The sequence below is a fragment of the Chlorocebus sabaeus genome, chromosome 20, assembly GCF_047675955.1.
Source record: "Chlorocebus sabaeus isolate Y175 chromosome 20, mChlSab1.0.hap1, whole genome shotgun sequence".
Lineage (NCBI taxonomy): Eukaryota > Metazoa > Chordata > Mammalia > Primates > Cercopithecidae > Chlorocebus > Chlorocebus sabaeus.
The window spans coordinates 95,032,437-95,052,702 of NC_132923.1; the positions used below are offsets into that span (position 1 = coordinate 95,032,437).

General features: G+C 44.1%; 1 protein-coding gene and 1 pseudogene across 1 annotated transcript in view; one reads left to right on the forward strand and one right to left on the reverse strand.

Moving 5' to 3' along the window:
- Nucleotides 1-642: 642 nt before the first annotated feature.
- Nucleotides 643-1,777, reverse strand: LOC119626229 (heterogeneous nuclear ribonucleoprotein F-like; annotated as a pseudogene).
- Nucleotides 1,778-6,129: 4,352 nt separating this feature from the next.
- The window catches only part of HIVEP3 (HIVEP zinc finger 3), a 535,336-nt gene continuing 521,199 nt past the window's right edge, over nt 6,130-20,266 (forward strand). Inside the window, exon 1 of the mRNA XM_073007415.1 lies at nt 6,130-6,292. The gene's annotated coding sequence lies outside the window, so the exon portion shown is untranslated. The remainder of the gene's footprint in view (nt 6,293-20,266) is intronic.

Sequence of the window (20,266 nt, forward strand, 5' to 3'; positions counted from 1 at the left end):
GTTTTCCAAAAAAGCACATCTCCCCAATGTGTTCACTGTGATGTGGTGTAAAAGGTCCACGTGTAACATACTGAAAGTCGGCTAACTTCTCTCTGAAGTATACTAACAAAATGTTAATTGAGAAAAGCTGAAAATAGTTTTAGTTTACTCAATAACACATGCTAGAAAAAAATTTTGCATGAGAAAACACTGAAGAGGTATATATATAGAGAGAGACAGGGTCTCACTGTGTTGCCCAGGCTGGAGTGCAGTGGTGCATCTTGGTTCACTGCAACCTCCGCCTCCTGGGTTCAAGTGATTCTTGTGCCTCAGCCTCCCGAGTAGCTGGGATTACAGGAGCCTGCCACCTCACCTGGCTAATTTTTGTATGTTTAGTAGAGAAGGGGTTTCACCATGCTGGCCAGGCTGGTTGTGAATTCCTGGCCTCAAGTGATCCACCCGCCTCGGCCTCCCGAAGTGCTGGGATTACAGGCCTGAGCCACTGCGCCTGGCCTAAAGAGGTAATTTTAAAATCCAGATTTCACAAACTCATGGTGCAAAATGGGTCCCACAGCTTCCTCCATGATGACTGCTCTTCACTGCTTGTTGGCGGCCTGTGAGAATTTGATTGAAATAACTCAAATGCTGCTAACAAAACAAGTGCTATTCACCCATGCTGTTCTGCCTGCTGTGGCCAGCCCCATCACAGCCGCTCACTGACTGGCTTTCCAGACAACTGTAGGTGGTCACGCCCATGCCTCGCATCCCCTGACTGCTGTAGGCCCCGTTGCTGGCCCCTGTTGTCAAATTCAGAAATAGTTCTATGTATCTGTGCCGCATGCTGACCGTGTCTCTGGAAGTAGCTGCTACTGCTTCTTCCTGAGTAGCAAACTCAACATCTGCTTTGCCTGTCACTTTTCCATCTGGGCCCATCTCAATGTGGACTCTCACCGGGTTGGGAGGAGAGAAGAGGTTGTAAATGTCTCTCTTGGTCGCTTTGTATGGCAGCCCCTCATGCAGAGGCAGTGGCCAGTGGTGCTCTGCCCTGGGACCTCACTGTCGCTGTGTTTGTGGTCATACATTCCGGAGAGAAAGTAGCTGAGGTTCCCCCACTCGGTGCACCTCGGCGGTGCAGAGGCCGCGGTGCTCCTCGTGGCTCCCTATCCTGCGCCTGCCTGCTTCACGATGCCAGGGTAGCTCCCGGCGGCCCCGCGCTGGTCACAGGGGTCTGGGGCTGCACGGATATGAGCCTCAGGGGGACCTGAGTCCGACCTAACTTCCTCCTGGCCGCTCTTGAACACCTCCATGTCCCTGTGCCTTGTCCTCTCCTTGGGCGTTCCAAGAGCCTTCTCAGCTAACTCCTGCGAGGCCAACTCCTGCGATTTCCAACCCTAAGAAGAACTGAACGATTTCTTCTTTGTGCATCCAGACGCGAGTGCTCTGGAAGCCCTAGTTGCGGGAAGCCCTAGTTGGCGCTGCTGGCACTGTTGGGACTGCGGTGTTTCCTTCAACACCCAACCCACCTCGGTTCTGTGGGACTTGAACACCGCAATGCGCCAGTGTCCCATGCTTTCTCGGTCTTTTTCCAGGGCCATTTTTACGTCATCTCCTGATCCAAGTTCAACAAAAGCCTCACCACTCTGCCCACCCCTCTCTGGTATGGATGGAATTCGCCTGCAGCCCAGTTGGGCATGGTGCAGTTGGAGAGCACATCCTGCGCATCCTCAACAGAGCAGGGTTAGGGCGGGCCACGCAGCCTGACCACAAAGCCCTCCCCTCCCTCAGGGCTCAGCAGCATGGACTCTTGATGGGCTAGGTGTCAGGTGAGTGGGGTGTGGCTTTTTTTGTGGCACGGAGTCGGGCAGAACTGGTTTCTGTTGCTATCAAGCAAGCGTGGCTGGCAGCCAACGGCCCCCAAATTCCACCGAAGCGCGACCACGCAGAGGGCTCCAGGGAATGTCCAGGTGCCTCTTTTTGTTCTCAGCCTGCATCAGAAGTCCACGTGGACTGGGGCGGATGCCTTCCCTGAGGTCTGAAGGCCCCGGCCTGATGTGCGTGTTTGGCTGAAAGCAGGGAACCCAGGCCCTTGGACCAGGTGACCATGTTCCCACCGCCTCCTCCCAGCACTCCAGCAGCCTCAGAGGTTATCTGTATTATTTTTATGTATGAAAAATGGAGGCCCAGAGAGATTGTTACTGTTAGAACTGTTTGTGGTATAGACAGAAAACTAAATTCCAACAATAAAGGGAATTGATTGGTTCACATAACTGAAGCGTATAGAGGTCTATTAGCTTCAGGTGTTGTTTGAACCAGTTGTTCACTGCCCAGCAGTATAACCAACATTCTGTTTCTTTCCCCATTCTGCTTTCCTCAGTATTCTTTCACTGCCTGGCAATCTCGTCTCTATCCTAGTGGTCACATGTGGCTGCATTATCATTGATCTACCATCAATCAATCATTGATAGGATCTACAACAGGCAGAGGAATCTTTTCTTTGCCAGAAGCCCTTTGCAAGCGTGTTTCAAATCCCTTTGCTCTGATTGGGTTTCATGACTGCCCTTGAACTAACTTCTGTAGCCAGGCGGAAGGGATAGAAACAATGGCTTTAAGACAATCAGGCCCAACTCCTAGAGTCTGGGGTCAGGTGAACAACCATAATATCATATAGGTTAGAATGGAGAAAAATGGTTTCCCAGATTTTTTTTTTGGGGGGGGGTCCAATGGTGGGAGAATAAAGAAATGGATACTGGGAAGACTGACAGCAGGTGTCCAAGGGCAATGTCTTATCCAAGGTCAAGCCACTGGTCATGGCTAAGCTGTGACTGAAATCCAGCTCTCCTCACTCAACGTTTGCAGATGGATGGTTATATAATTCCATTTAAGGTACATGTTTCACAATAGCCATCCAAACAGAACCATTGATTTGCTTGCTTACATTCTGTTTGTTCTTCAACTATGATTAAAAATATGTACTAAAACACACTTTGCCATTTAGTCACAGTGATGAAGACAATTGTCTGAGTTAACTATTTTGTATCTTATTAAAAGCACGAAGGATTTCAGGAGAAATTAAGATTTTAGAGAATGAGAACTATCATTTAAATAAGTATCCTCCAGTCTTACTAGGGTCTTGGCAGTGTTCTGGAATGTTTTTCAGAAGAGGAATCAATTTTTCTGATAACCTATATGAGATGCCTCCAGCTCGGATTTTCATCTCTGTGATCAAAAGATTTGTTAATGTCCTATATTGAGATCCCTTTCTCTTACTCAGGAATTATGGAGGCAGAGAAACAGAAAAGAAGGCACAGCCCTCGAGGAACTCTATGTTTGGTGGGAGAGGCAGATAACAAAGCAGGTAGGTGAAATACCATGACAGTGAGTGAGTGGGTGGGAAAATCAAGTGCCTTGAGAACACAGAGGAAGGCAGAATGTTGGGATCAGGGAAGAGCCAGGGAAGGCTTTCTCAAGTGAGCTGGATGGGAGCAGGGAGGGGTTCTATGGAGGGGGCTCATGAGTATTTAGGCATGAAACCTCATAGATTATGTGAAACCCCAAATAATTCAGAAGGGCAGAGATGTAAGGGCAAGGTAAGGAGTAGGGTGAGAAGGTGCAGACAGGCAGCCTGTAACAGAGTAATGGAGGGTCTTGGGGCTTGTATTACGGAGCTTGGTGTCTTTCCTGTAGGTGATGGAATGCTTCTAATGAATTTTCAGTAAAGACATGGTTTGTGTCTTGGACACATTTCTATATCAGATTCTTTGGTTGAAGATAATTCTAATTAAGTTCCTACAGGGGAGTGCATTGGAGATATATGGGATCCTTCAGAAAACCCAATAAAAATCTGAAGAACCCAGGCTCTTAAGGAATTTCCCAGGACCTACATAGCAGGAATCAACTGCAAGTCCCCTCGGTCAGGAAGTATCAGGGCCAACTGCCCCTAGCGTTATTCCACCTAGGATTCAAATTCCAAATGAAAGATGTCATAGTGCTCCAGCTTGGGGGCACACCTGGCCTGGGCCAGGTAAAGTCATCATCTTCACTGGCAGTCCCCCTAAGTCCGTATCTCATGGAGTGAGTTCCTGAAGGAAAATCAGCATAATGTTACCCTAAGAAAGAGCTATGCTGGCTGAAGTAATGGGTGTCCACTTCAACAGCTGTGTGGAAACTAGATCCGAAGGGCACTAAAGACGATGGGAATTAAAAGTCAAAAGACAGTGGAGCTATGGACCAGGGCTGTGGTAATATTGTGGGATTTATGAACATTTATGAGATAAAAATTGGTGATTGATTTTGGCAGAAGGAAGAGGGCAGAATCAAGGATTATTCCCAGGTCCTAGAATGTGATAGTAGATATTACTACTGGAGAGAAGATAGAGGATGGGGAAGGGGAGATGACAAATTGCTTATGACATGCCAAGTTTGAGAACTCTGTGGGACATCAGGTGGAGGCTAGAATTTGAAGCATAGTAACTGAACTGAACTCATAGGTATGGACGATATGTTAGGAAGGATTCTAGAAGAAGCCACAGAAAAGATCAAAATAAGTTTTGAGCTTTGAAAAGATTAAAATAGATTTGCCAAGAAAATAAGATCAAAAGACAAAGAACAGAAGGAGGAGGGGAACCAGGAATGTGCGGGGTCATAGAAAGCCACAGGATAAAATTTCAAGGAGAGAGCAGATTTGAGCTCTGGTGCAGGCAGAAGCCACATTCTAGGAAGCTAATGTATAAGTGGGAGTGAAAACGTGTGGGCTACCCTTGCAAGAATCTTGGATGAGAAGGGCTGGTTAACTGCATGGTAACTTGGAGGGCATACAGTGTGAAGAGAGGTTTTTGTTTGTTTGTTTGTTTTGTTTTTAATTATTTGATCATTTGGATTTTTAGTTTAAATTATCATTCACATGCCATAAAATTCACCCTTTTAAAGTATACAATTCTGTGGGTTTTTTTGTTATATTCACAAAGTTGTACAGTCATCATCATGGTGGTACATGTACCACCACAAAGTGGTACATCACCACTGTCTAATTCCTTAACATTTTAATCACCCCCCAAAGAGGTTTTGTACTCATTAAGCTGTCACTCCTCATTCCCCCCTCCTCCCAGTCCCTGGCAACCATTAGTCTACTGTCTCTATGGATTTGCCTATTTTGGACGTTTCATATAAATAGAATCATACACTATGTGGGTTTTTGTGACTGGTTTCTTTCATTGAGCACTACAATGTTTTTAAGGTTCATCCATGTTGTAACATGTAACAGAATTCATTATTTTTTATGGCAGAATACTATTCCATTGTATGGATGGACCATAATTTGCTTATCCATTTGTCAATCGATGGACATTCAGTTGTTTCCTTTTTTGACCTTCTGAATACGCTACTATGAACATATGTGTACAAGTTTTACTATAGACATGTTTCCAGTTCTCTTGAGTGGAACTGATTTTTGTTGGGCGAGACCTGATACTGTTTACAAGCTGAGGGTAGGGAGCTGGTGCGGCGGGAGAGGTGGGAGAGCCAGGGAATGGGGTGGAGGAGGGAGGGCTGGAGCAGAAGAGGCCACTTTCTTCAGCATCACTCACTTTCTGTTCGGCACAGCCCTAATGCGGGCTAATCTCACTTCACATCTGCTAGACCCTCTGCAAACATCTCATACTTGCTGACCAGGGAGCGAACCCAGCGCTTGAATAAAGCACCCCTAGACCCGGCAGAGCCAGGAACCGGTTGGCTGGCTCGTTTTCTGATGCAGATCAGTTTTGGGGTCTCCTCTGGTTAGAGCCTGGCCCATTCGGGTTTGGTTTTCTCCTGGATGATCATTCACAGGTGAATAAGGTCAATTCACCGTGGAGTCTGCGTCTGAATCCTTGTTCCTTAGGTCATCCTGGGGTCCCAGCTGCCCGGGATGAAAAAACTATACCAGGGTACCAGGGGTTGGGGATCAGGAACGCCCGCGCTCAGCGTAACCGCTACCCTCTCCCGCCACCGCGCACGCGCCGCTTCCCTGCCAAGGAAGGGGCGGGGAGTGGGCGGGGCGGGCACCTTTGGGGCCAATTGGAAGCGAGCATCCCCGCCCTCCGAGCCGATGGACCGAGTTTGACCCCGGCGGTGGGCGGAGGAGGCAGGGCGAGCCGCGCAGCCAGGCAGGGGGCGGGGCCCGGGGCCTGGAGGCGGGGCCTGGGGCTGTCAGTCCCGCTCCCGCCGCCGCGCCGCGGCTCCTCGCTTGCCGTGGCCCGGGTGGCTGCCAACGCTGCCGCCCGCCGCCCGCCACCCTGGCACCCCGAGCCGCCTCCCGCCGCCCCGGCCCGGCGCGCAGGTAAGGCTGGCCGCCGCTGCCGAGCCATCGCGTCCCCTTCCTCGGGTTCGGTCCGCCGCGCGGGCGCCCTCTCCGGGCCGTGTCAGCGCCGCAGCTCCCCACTGCGCCCGGGGGCGGTCCCGGGGGGCGGGACGAGAGCCCTCCCCATCCCCCCGCACGCCTCCGGGCGCCGGCCCCCACAGCTGGGGTCCCCTGTCCGGCCTCCGCAGCTCCGGCGCGAGGAGCTGTCCTGAGCCCACCTTCCCCGGCGGATTACACAACCTCCAGCCCTGGGGCGGGGGCCCCTCCTCAGCCCCGGCCCCACACCTGTCCCCGCGACGCGCTCCCAGGCAGAGGGCAGAGACCCGGCGCGACCGCGGGGGCCAGGAAAGTTTCACTTTGTGGTCAGGGTTTGTTGACGTCCGAGAGATGCGGGGAGACGGAGGCTGAGCGGCGAGGATGCGCCTCGCCCGCCGCGTTCCCTGTGCCCGGGGTGGCCCTGGTCCAGGTTTCCCTTTCAGAAGTCCTGCCGGCAGCCCGACTCTGGGCCGGGAGGCTGCTGCTGCAGGGCGCGCGGGTCTCTCGTCTCTACGTTAGCGAGCTCTGGATTGCAGCAGTCTGGGGACGGCTCAGTCTCTCGCACTTGCCCCCTTTCTTAATTTAGCATTGACATTTAGACCAGTTGGGCGAATTTACTTAGCCTTTTCCTGACACTGTATTGGTGAGTTGCTTTCCCATCCCTAATTAGTTAATTAATAAGGTGGGAAAGCTAAATAGATCCTGGAACGAAATGCCTTCAGTCTGGCAACTCTTTAAAAACCTCTGAGAGCTCTGGGCTCGGTGCGTGGAGAGATGCTTTTGGCCAAGGTGAGAGAGCGATTCCACGTCTTCTGGTTGCTCGAGGAGGCTTTGGTAATAATGGCACGGCTTTCTCTGCCTCCCGCTGATTGTGCCGTTTATTGAGGGTCTTCAGTCTGTGGTGGGTTATTTGGTTTTCTTCACTCAAGAAAGGAGGAATCAGAAGTGTTGCTGATGAAGCAGTTAAGGAAAACACTGAGGTTCAAGTAAGTTTGAATACTTGTCTGCTTTACCAGGTTACCTTCGTGTTCAGAAAACTTTGGCTTTTCCCATTCTCTCCCCATCTTCCCAGTAGGGCTGTATCCAGCTGGGTTGGCATTACTGGTTCCTCATTTCGTCTGAAGACCTCTTGCTACTTGAGTGTACAGTTCTGCCTAGGGATAACCTCTAAGAGTGGACTTAATTAGCACTTTTATCTGTCCGTTAAGCAATACAGCTTGAAATCTCTTGTAGTCAGGCGCTGTTGTAGTGTTGAATCTTTAATAATATCGATTTATTTTAATAGTGTTTCTATAATAATCTTTCTATTAGCATGCCAGTTCTGCAACACCAGTAGTTTTGGTATAGAAGCAGCAATTTACTAGAAATATTATCATGGTAAAAACAGTTCTCTAACAGATTTGCAGCCCAGTTTACTTAGATAATTACTGATAGAGGCTGTTAAGATTTTTTTTTTAAGTTTATTATTTGGTGCAGTAAATGTTACAATGCTTCTGATGTATGAGGTCTTTATGAGGTCATTCCTTCCTGTAGTAATGATTACAGTTCTTGTGTCACTTAAATCTGTTCTGGAATAATATTCTATGAGTTTTCACCCATGCTGATTCATTTTTAGACAAAATTCAGAGCTAAAAAGATTTGGTTTTAATTTGCCAGCCTATGTTTTAATAAGGAAGATATTTATTGTATTTTGGGTGTTACATTAGAGGTAGGATAGCATGTTTTATTAACATACGTACTGTTTTTAGGGGTTTGCAGATATTAAGCTACTAATTCTCACAACAGTCCTATAAGGAAGGGATGATGAGATTGAGGCCCAGTTGCTTGACTCAGATCACATAGTTAAGTAAATGACAGCCAGATTCTAACCTTGGCAGCCTGAGTTCAAAGTCCAAGTACTTACCACTGGACTATCCTGCCCCTGCAGATTATGCTTTCAAGAGGCAATTATTTCTACCTGCTGTCTGTACAGTATGATATTCTGCATGGTGGGGAGGAGAAGAGCACTTTACAGTGTAACAACAAACACCGGGTTAGGAGTTCTTGTTCTGGTCTTAACTCTGCCACCAGCTAATCTGTGATTTAGAGCAAGAAACCTTTTCTCCTTCGCTTTCAATTCCTCACTGGTGGAATAACAGCAATTGAAGCAGATGAACTAACTAGCCTTACTACCCTAGGGAACTGGAGAGATAAGTCAATGCAGATAAGAATAAAATATCCTTCTTCCTAAGGCATAAGACCAGGTGTCAAGTGAATGGAGTGTGTGTCATAGAAAGGACTAGGAGGGCATATATTCTGCTGAACCCAGTGGCTACCCATGGGAGTGCAGTGGTTAAGGACTTCATAGTAATACTTCAGTATTGTTTTATTTTGTTGCACCAAGGATTGTTACTTTTGTAATTAAAAAAAAAAAAACCACGACAATTAAAAGAAGTCATCCTATAGAGGTGGGGTAACCATGTGCAGGACCATGTGAGGAGCATTATAGGGGACTGTCTGGCATCACTTTGCAGGAGGCATCACTTTGCAGGGGCCAGATGATGGTAGGACCTGCATGGCAGACCAAAGAGTTCCCAGAATCATGGGAAGTCAGGCTTGAAAGGAAACTTTAAAAGTCATTTAGTTTAAGTCCCTCCTCCCATCTCCCTCTGCCATCTATCTAGTGGATAAATCCCCCTGCGTGCGGGCACCTGTCCCACTCAGTGCTCATCCTGCTTCTGCTTGGACACCTCCAGGGTCAAACATTTGGTGTGCTTTACAAACTGTGCACCAAAGAAGATAGGATTGTATCTGGTGCTAGGGAATGGGAAACCACAGAAGGCTTCTGGCTGTTCTAGCTTGTGCTCTTGAAAGACTATCCATTGTCAGAGTGAAAGCTATATTTGAGGAGAAAGGCCAAACCAGGGAGACCGGTAAGGAGGCCATGGCCAGAATCTAGGATGAGGGGATCCAGGCTGAGATCAACAGTGGCATGAAATGGGTCCAGGAAGGAATGGACCCCGGAAGGCAAAATCCCTGCACCCAACACCTGCCTGCCCATAAGCAAGAGAAAGGAGGAACAAGATTACATTCCCAGGGGAATGGCGGGGGGCAATAAGAGGACAGAGGTTTGGGAGAGCCACTGATTGGAGCTGGGAAATCCACTGGGGTGGGGAGGAGAGACAGTTTTAAATGCATAGCCCCCAAAGCTGTATTGTAGACTGTGTCTAATGCAAGGCCTGTGCAGACCAAAAACAGATTTCTCAAGAAGGGAGTGTACCATCTAAATATGGTGGGAAACCCTCTGCCTAATGAAGAAAAATTGCAGTACTTCCCAGTGGGTGTTGCAGCTTTTGACACTGGCTCATTTAACCTCCCATTGCACTTCTTGGTCAGGTTGGGAATTGGGTATTCTTCCTGCCTCAGAGGTGAAGGGGGTGGCAGTGAGATGGAGCCTGCACCAGTGAGTCTTTCTGACTCCGAGTCTTAAATACAGAATTGGAACTGGGAGCTGTAGGGCTGGAGCATTTTGTGTGTGAGAGGATGCTGCCTTCCTGTGGTTACACAGAGATGGGATTGGGGTGTGACTGTTTGGAGTTGGGTGGGGGGACGCATTGGCGACGCTTTTTTCTGATTTTGTAGGGAAATGTTCTTTTAGGGGATTCTGTTGTCCAGTGACACCTGTTAAATAGGTTCTGGAGAGCCAGTGCATGTCACGGGGAGTACTGAGAAAGTCATTGGAAGCTTTTCTTTCCGATTCAAACACAGATTATGTGGTGTTCAAAGAGGGCTCGGAGCACAATATTTTGATTATCACATTGACTGGAAAACAGCATAATTTGGAGGAAACAAATAAGATTCACGTAGGAAACCATGAAGACAGAGCAGATTCACACAGGAAGCCATGAAGACAGAGAAAATATAGTTGTGAAGGTTTTAAATTAATTTTACTCTTGTTACTTTATATATTTCTGGCTTAGGATACAACATTTACAAAGTATTTATATTTACAAATTTATAAGTTGGAAGATGTTGTATATGTGGGAGAAAAACTGTATAATCTCATTTTTTGGGGTGTGGGGCCAGGACAATATTGTTCTTGGATTTTCAATATTTTTTAGACTAGTAGTTCTTTACCAGAGGTGATTTTGTCCCTCAGGAAACATTTGGCAATGCCTAGAGATCTTTGGGTTGCCATAAGTTGGGGTGGTGTTTGTGCCACTGGTATCAAGTGGGTACAAACCGTAGATGTTGCTGAACACCCTGTAAGGCATGGGACAGCCCCCACAACAAAGAATTATTCAGCCCCAAATCTTAATAGTGTTGAAGTTGGAAAACTCCACTGTAGGCAATTAAAAAAAATATATTACTAGGAGCAAATTGAGTTTAAAGGGAAGAAGAAGAAAATACAAAATATTCCTATAAGCTGATCACGTCTGACATCCAAGAGGAAGAAGCAGCTAAACAACCTGTTGGAACACAGGCATTTGCCTGCCACGCAGGAGCTATTTCAATAACTGGGTTGTTCGGCACAGTAGTCTGGAACAGGAAGTAGAGGCTGTAGTAGTAGGAAGAGGCTGTAGGGGTAATTAGTGGAGGCAGAAGGGTTTATAGGTCAAGAAGGGAAGCTGGGTTCTTCCAGAATACTTTTGAAAAGTTCTAGTGAATTTTTCAGAGGTTGTTTTGTTAAGGACGTTGAGTAGTGTTTAGGAGATACAGTCTTCACTCTGAGGGCGCATGAACCCTCTAGGCTGTTGATGAGAGAGCCTGAGCACTTCCCAGGTTTTTCTGCGTCTAGACATGAGTAGAGGGTGAAGAACACTTGGTTTTGTTTTCAGATTATATCTGTGTCCTCCTTCGACCCTCCCTTTTAAAACTTTTTCATTATGTAAAATTTTAAACATGTACAAAAATGGAGAAAATAGAATACTGAACCCCTGTTTACCCAATGCCCGTCTTCAATGATTGTCAACTCCTGGCTGATATTGACCTATATCTTAGACACCCCTCCTTTTTTAAAATCTAGAAAGTAGCATAAATAGTTACAGATTGCCTGCCTAATAGGAGAGGCTTGGCAGTGAAGGATATAAGTGATTTTCTGGTGCTTGGGCCTCCCTGGAGGAAAACTGATAACCGACATGTGTGATTATAAGAGCCACGAGGGCCTGAGAAATAAGAATAGGCCCAGGCAAATCTGGAATGGGGGAGCTCAGCTCCTCTTGGTGGGAAAGTACAGTGATTAGAGACACACTTCGTTCTTTTTAAACCTCCTGGGTAGAGAAGAAACCTACTTAGAGTTCTCTGCTAGGAGAAACGTGTTTTTGGTATCAGTTGTGGAGAGTTCTTTCGGTTCCTGGAGGGAGCATAATTTTCGTGTTTCCTTTTGAGATGCCCCCTTTCCTGTTGCATGACCCTCTAGGGCAGGGTTGTCCAATCTTCTGGCTTCCCTGGGCCACGTTAGAAGAAGAAGAATTGTCTTGGGCCACACATAAAATATGCTAATGTTAATGACAGCTGATGAGCTAAAACAAATCGCAAAATAATTTCATAATGTTTTAAGAAAGTTTACGAATTTCTGTTGGGCTGCATTCAAAGCTCTCCTGGGCTCTAGGTTGGACAGGCTTGCTCTAGGGCGTGCTGTGTGGTATAAAGCCAAGGGTTCCTTGTAGCCTCTGCCTCTGACCTGATGGCTTCTCCACAGGGTCAGGTATGATGACTCCTCCCCAGAAAGCACAGGGCAGGGTCGGGTGGGAGAAAGGCAGTATTTCCAGTGGTTATGAAATGACCTTTTGCAGCAATTGCTTTCTGCATTTGTCAGTGGATGGAAGACTCTTGCATTCCAGCCACTGGTGGAGACGGTGTTGTAGCTGACACTTTAGAAACAGGGCTTTCTTTTCCCGATTGTGTCTCCCTGAACTACAGGATTAATTTTTTTTTTTTTTTTTTTTTTTTTTTTTTTTTTTTTTTTTTTTTTTTTTTTTGGCCATTGGAGAATTGGCATGCCTTTACTTGACTCTGTGTTGTGTTGTAATATGCATACAAAAATGGATTTAAGAGTTGAGAGAGTTCTTGAATAATCACATAATTGATGTCTATGAATTCTAATTAGTGCTAGTTTCTACAAACTTCGACATTTTGGACTAGGTTCACAAGCAACTACATTGGTGTGAAGACCTGGGTCTTCAGAGAGCTGTATTTTCCATCCTTGTGCTATTTATTAAATGCATTTTTACCCTCTACTTATTCCACAAAGAGATGTAGATGGCATTAGTTTATTATGAACATTCTGTATCACAATTGCAGATTTTCAAGTAACATGCCTTTCTCTAGGAAGGGGCTGCTACTAGTCTGTTAATAATAATCATTATTCCCAAGAACCCTTCTAGGTAGGAATTAACATCCGCATTTTGCAGATGAGTAGACTGAGGTTTGGAGAGGTTAAGGAATAATGCTAGGAGGTAATACTGAGGTTTTTTGTTTTGTTTTGTTTTTAGCCCAGAGCCACTTGATTTCAAAGCCCAAATGCTTTTCAATAAGCCTTCTGTCTCTCATGGTTAAAAGTTGGTGGAAGTTTGTACCAGGATTGGTAGAGAAGATGGGGGCAGGTGCTGTGAAAGTGGACTGAGAGTACTGGTTACTCCAACTAATGAAATCTTCACACTGAGCCCCCGTGAGAAACATTGCTTTTGAGTGTGATAAATTACTGATGTCCTGTTTTTGAGCTGACTTTACAAAACAGAAGTTGTACCCTGGTATCCCTTAGCCAGATTTGCTCAGTGGATGTATATTCTTCAGTCTGCATAGTGTTTTTTCTTGTAAAAAATTAGATTAGTTGTCATTTAACAAGTGGGAGAGTTCACACTAAAATACAGATTTCTGCCTTCTCTTGAACAATCAGAAGATCTGGCGACATTGGCCCCATGTTTCTCTAGGCAGTAGTTAGTTACAGTGGCTGCCCTCTTTGGATGCAGCATAGACTCCCGAGTTTGCCATATTCCCCACCCTGGCCTCTTCACCCATTTATCTTACCTGCCAGGATTCTGAAGGCATTTGAGTTAGAGGCACCCTAGTAGAAGTTATATATGTTCTCTCTGTCGGTGTCAGGGATGTATTAGAGAAGGCTTGTTTTGTTTTTAATTAAAGATTCCGCAGCATTTATTTCCTCTTTGTAGAAGCCTGGGGAGGGTAACTATACTTGGCATATAAATGGATACACTCACATTCCCCTCCTCCTGACCCCCAGCAATGGCTAATTGGACTCTCGATGGGTTTTTGGACTAAGAAAGACCAATCAGATTTGGGATTTGGACACTGAGTCAGTAAGCTGAGGAGCCTCAGGCAGGAAGGATTTATAAACTCAAGCTGGAAGTGGTGACCTTGGAAAGGTGGAGTGGAGTAGTGAGTAAAGAAGCTGGATGTCAAGGAGGTGGAAGATCACATGGTGGCAGAAAGAAAGGTGCTTCCTGGTCTCTCCTTCTACTGTACTTCCTGCAATTGGGTTCCTCTGTGTCCACAGCATTCATTCTGTGGTATTTACTGAGCACTTACTATAATGCCAGGCACTGTTCTAAATGTTTATGATATATCAGCGAACAAAACAAGACAAAGTTTCTATTCTTCTAAAGCTTAGATTTTGATGGAAGAAAAGACAACGCTAAGCAACAACAACAACAAAACATAAAATATATTAGATGATAATAAATACCAAGAAGAAAAATAAAACTGGGTCAGGAGACAGGAGTGGATATGGGAGGGAACATTATATTAGATAGATTGTTCAAGGAAGGCCTCTTAATAAAGTGATATCTGGGCAGAGATGTAAATTAAGTGAGAAAAAGTAAGCCATGAGGAAATCTAGAGGTGGAGCATTCCCTACTGATATGGTTTGGCTGTGTCCCCACCCAAATCTCAACTTGAATTGTATCTCCCAGAATTCTTACATGTTGTGGGAGGGACCCAGTGGGAGGTAATTGAATCATGGGGGCCAGTCTTTCCCATGCTATTCTCGTGATAGTGAGTCTCATGAGATCTGATGGGTTTATCAGGGGTTTCTGCTTTTGCTTCTTCCTCATTTTTCTCTTGCCACCACCATGTAAGAAGTGCCTTTTACCTCCTGCCATGATTTTGAGGCCTCCCCAGCAATGTGGAACTGTAAGTCCAATTAAACCTCTTTTTGTTCCCGGTTTCGGGTTTGTCTTTATCAGCAGCATAAAAATGAACTAATACACCTACAGAGGGTTCAGCAAGTACAAAGGCCCTGAGGTAATTGTATGCTTGACCTGTATGAAGCACAGCAAGGAGGATATTGTGCCTTCAATGCAACAAATAATGGGAGAGGAGGAGGTGGAGGGAATGCGGGGCCTCACAGTTATTTAAAGACTTTGGATTTTATTCTGAGTGACATGAGAAGCTATTGGAAGATTTTGAGCACAGGTGACATGATCTAGCTTCTGTCTTAGAAATGTAAATTCTGTATGGAGAATGGATTGTAGGGCAGCTAAGGTGAAGCAGGAAAACTAATTAGGAGGCTACGCAATAGTCCTGATAAAATACAATTGTGACTTGGACTAAAAGAGAAATGGAGATGGCAAGAAGTGGACAAGTTTTGAATATATTTTGAAGGTAGCATTGACAGAATTTGCCAATGTATTGGGTATTGGTTATGTGTGTGAGAGGGAGAGGAGTCAAGATTATTTGAATCTTTGTGTAAAAACATAGCTTCATTTGGTGGCATTTCAACTTGTCTTCCTAGAAACATTCAAAAGCAAGGTCAACAACAACAACAACAACAACAACAAAAAACCTTGAAAACTCTATTCACAGCAAATGTAGGAGAGATATTTAGTCCATAGACTTCAAAATACATGTAAAGACTGTCCCAAGTAGATGAGATCAGGCAGAAGCCATTGAGGAAATGAAGGGAAGCAACATAGAAATGGTGAGAGAGCCCAGAGATAGTAGATCTTGGAAAGCACTGGAAAAGTCATGTTCTTTAAGATGAAAAGTCCACCCTGACATGAAAAAGTTGTATCTGTTGCTTGCAATAGTTTTGGGAACTGAATGTACAGCTGGTGGAAGAAACCCTCCTAGATGTAGTTCGGTTCAGAGAGCAAAAGAAGAGGGGTTATGTAAAGAATCATATAGTCAGGCTGCCATATTTGTAGGAAGTACTCTGTCTCTGTGGTAGCAGGGAAGAAGAGTCTTTGGGTTGTAAAAACAGCTCATCTGAAAGAGTATCCTAGGCGTGCCCTCCTCCCCTGCCAAGAGGGATCTCATGCAAATACTGTAGCTTGTCCAGAAAAACTCAGCTCAATGATAATGGAGAGAGGAAATGGTAGGCTTTGGTTTCTGATAATGGTAGGGTAGGTTATTTGGACCAAAATTCCACTGAAAATATTAAAATGTTGGATATATTTTTTAAATTGAAAAAAATTTGGATTTTCTTAAAAGCATTAAAGAGCTGAGGAGAGAGACTAAAACACTAGAACACCTAAGTTTCTTTTGCCCTGAGAACATTTGTTGATCCTAATAAATATAGACTTTAGCTTTGGTGGCCTTGCAGGACAAAGAGGTTTTTGTCAAAGTACATGCCTTGCTCAAGGTTGAGAGTCTCATAGGAGACCATCTCCATATAAAGCTGGATTTATTCAGGGCAAAGGTGAACCAGAAATAAAACTAGTTCTCTCTACCCTTCTGGGACAGCAGGGAGGTTGCCCTGGTACTGAGCAGGGTAAGAGAAAAAAGGAAAAGTACGTTGTTGTGACTGACAAGCCTTTTCACAGAATTTTTTTTTCTTTTTTGAGACAGGGTCTTGCTCTGTCGCCCAGGCTATAGTGCAATGCCACAATCACGGCCCACTGCAGCTTCAACCTCCTGGGTTCAAGTGATCGATCCTCTCACCTCATCCTTCTGGGTAGCTGGGACTATAGGCACACACCACCAAGGGCGGCTAATTTTTTGTATTTTTTGTAGAGACGGGGTTTCGCCATGTTGCCCAGGCTGGTCTTGAACTCCTGGGTTCAAGCAATCTGTTCTGCTCAGCCTCCCAATGTCCTGGGATTACAGGCATGAGCCACCATGCCTGGCCCTTTTTACAGATTTGAGGATGGTTTTATGTCACCTCAATTTCTGAGAACCTCAAGCTATGAACTTGGTTTAAGGTAGTTCCAAGTTTAAGGTAGAACCAGTTCCAGGTTCCTAACCCCACCCCCAGATACCTGGCAGAATCAAAGATGAATCTTCAGAGGAGGGCACCTTCTTCCTAATTTTCAAAGGACAATGAGCAGTACAGTCGGAAATAACAAAGCATACAGGGAAACAAAATACGATGCGAAAAACAGCAGAAGCAATGAATAGAAAAAAAGAAAACCAGACTCACAAATTCTGTATGTATTATAAGTATAGAGACAAATAAAAACCTATGCTTATTATGTTCATAGAAATAAAAGTACACTTATAAATATCTTCATGGAATGGGTAACAATTAAAAGTGGCTTGGCAGATTTTAAGAAGGTTAAACAGAACTAGAAATAAAAATATAAAACTGAAATTTTAAAATGTAGTGATTTCCCATTAGACAGCACATTTGAGAAAATCAAAAAGAAAGTAGTGAGTAATTGAATGATGAAGCATAAGAAATTATTCAGATGCTGCACAGGGAGACAAAAAGACAAAAAATATGACAGAGAGGCCAAAAGACATGGAAGCTGGAGTGACAAGATCTAACATGCATTTAATTGGAAAGGAGAGGAAAGAGAATGGGGCAGAAACAACCATTCAAGGAGATGATGCCTGAGATTTTTCCAGAATTGATCAAATTTATTAAGCCGAGAATTCATAAGCAGAGCACTGAAGGCAAAGAGAAAATTCTAGCAGCAGCAACACCAAAAAAAAGACATATGACTTTGGAAAGAGTGCTTTAGTTACTTCTCAACACCAATGGAATCTAGAAGACAGTAGAATAATATCTGTAACTGAAATAGCTGAAAACTTAGGATTATATGCACAAAGTACCTTTCAAGAATAATGGCAAAATGAAAACATTTTCATATAAAGAAGAATGTGGAGTTTGCCACCACTTTAGTGACTTTGCCTCATGAAGGCAATCTTAATTGATGTACATTATGCAGAAGGAAAGCAATTGCAGATGGAAAAAGCTGAGATGCTATCAGGAATTGAGGATTTTATAAAGAGGTCACCATGTGGGTGAATGTAAATATAGATGAACAATGAAGCATAAACAAAATTTTAGTATCTTATGGGCTAAAATATTTAGAAATGAAAGACGACAACAGCATATAAGTTAAGAAAGGGGGTAAAAAGAATCAAGAGGATTCTAAGGTGCTTATATTACCTGGAAGGAGAGTAAAGATAATGACTATCTTCAGGCTGATACATTAACAATGTATGCTGTCATTTCTAAAATAAGCACAAAAGGAATAGAAGCAGGGTATTCAACATCCCAGCCAGTTGAGGAAGACTCATTGGAAACATAAGACTACAGAAGGAGTGAAGATAAAAGAATGGAAAACTATATACTGTCAAATAATAAGCAATGTATCAAATAAAGTAGAGATTGTGATTAAAAACATTAGGGATAAAAAATTATGTTCACAAGGAAAATATGTTTGAAATGTATATGTACCTAACAACTGAATAATATATAGAGAAGAAAATGACAGAACCATAAAGAGGAACAGAAATATCCATGATCATAGTTATTTTAAATGAGGAATACCTAAGACAATTTAAAGGAGAACTAAGTCAGAGAACTTGCTGTATGGATATCATGTCTTATTTTAAAGCTATCGTAATAGCAATGGCATGGTATTGATTCAAGGATAAACAAAGAGTCCAACAGAACAAAGTAGAAAGCCCAAAAACACTACTTTGCATTTACGGACTCTGGATATATTACGAAGGAGACGCTACAGATAAAGGGTAAACTTTACAATAAATGGTACTGGGGCTCATGGATATGACATGAAAAATATGTAATTTGACTATCACTTTACACAATGCATAAAAATCAGTTGCAGTGGATGTCCTGAGCCTGGGTCATTTACAAAGGGAAGAGGTTTCATTGACTTATGGTTCTGGAAACATGATGCTGGCATTGGCTCAGCTTCTGCGGTGGCCTCAGGAAACTTACAATCATGGCAGAAGGTGAAGGAGGAGCAGGCATGTCACAGAGCCCGAGTAGGAGCAAGAGAGAGAGAATGGCGGGAGGTGCTACACACTTTTAAACAACCGGATCTCATGAGAACTCACTCACTGTCAGGAGAACAGCACCAAGGGGATGGTGATAATTCATTCATGAAGGATCCACCTCCGTGATCCAATCACCTCCCACGAGGCTGCACCTCCAACATTGGGGATTACAATTAGATGTGAGATTTGGGCAGGGACACAGATCCAAACCATATCAAACGGGCTTTTAAAACTTAAATTTGAAAGCAAAAAAATGGAAGATTTTGAATGGTAATATAAGAGAATATCTTCATGATCTTTGCATAGGGAAGGGCTTAAATAAAATTCCAAAAACATTAACTTAAAAAAAGGTTGATGGCCAGGTGTGGTGGCTTATGCCTGTAATCCCAGCACTTTGGGAAGAAGGGGCAGGCAGATCACTTGAAGTTAGCAGTTTGAGTCCAGCCTGGTCAGCATGGTGAAACCCTGTCTCCACTAAAAATACAAAAATTAGCCCGTCGTGGTGCCACATGCCTGTAATTCCAGCTACTTGGGAGGCTGAGGCATGAGAATCACTTGAACCTGGGAGGTAGAGGTTGCAGTGAGCCGAGATTGCACTACTGCACTCCAGCCTGGGTGACAGAGTGAGACTCTGTCTCAAAATAGATAAATAAAAATAACAAATACATAAAAGTTGAGAAAATTTATTACATTAAAATTGAAAATTTAAAAAATAAAAACCACTATGAAAATAATGGAATAAGGAGTTACAGCCCTGGAAAAGAAATTTGTGAGCTTCGTGAGGACAGGGGCTGTGTCCATTTTATTCATCATTGTATCTCAGCATGTTCCATAGTGCCTAATATCAAAGCTCCAGCACCCAAGATACTTTAAGTACTTACAACCATTCCCAGATGATGGATACTCACCTACAGAGAAGACTCCACATCATAAACCGCAAACATTATTCTATTACTTTCTTCTGTTGCTGTTCATTCCTTAGAGAAAAAAGAAGAGATATATAGAAGTGGTGACTTAACCAGACAATTGTTTAAAAATATGCATTTAGTGTAGAAACTATGTGTTCAGGATTGTGCATGTTGCTGAGAAGAATATGTAGAAATATAAAACAAGAGTCCCTTCCCAAAGGAGTTTACAGCCTACTTGGGAGATTATGACAAATATGAAAAAATACTTCACAAATCTGGACCATTTAAATAATGCTATTTATGCTGTAGCCATACACAGGACAGAGATAACACTTCCAGATGTGGTAATTGGGAAATATATCATGCAGGACGAAAGATTTGATCTATGTATTGAAGGAGGGTAAATTTATGGGCAGGAAGAGAGCATGGAAGCAGGCATCCCATGGGAGGGATGCTTTGTAGGAAATAAAAATTTAAGGTGCTTTGGGGAAAGGGCAATCTCATCAGAGTGGAAGGAGACAGATTAGAAGTATATCTTTATGAATAAATATGACTGAGTAGCTGGAAATTTTCTGAGAAAGAGTAGTAGTGATGTGAACATAAAAGCCTAACTAGTTATGATAAATGTATCCATGAGTAAAGTAATTAAGCCAGTTTGAGGTTGGCAGAGGAATTGTAGCAGGTGTCTGTGGATTTTGCTACCCAGCAGCATTCACTTTTCTCCTGGTTGTGAGGCCCCTTCCTGTTGTTATTACCTGGAACTAATGGTTAAGATGATGGTTCAAAGATTAAGCCACCATGGAAGAGAGCATAGCGGAGA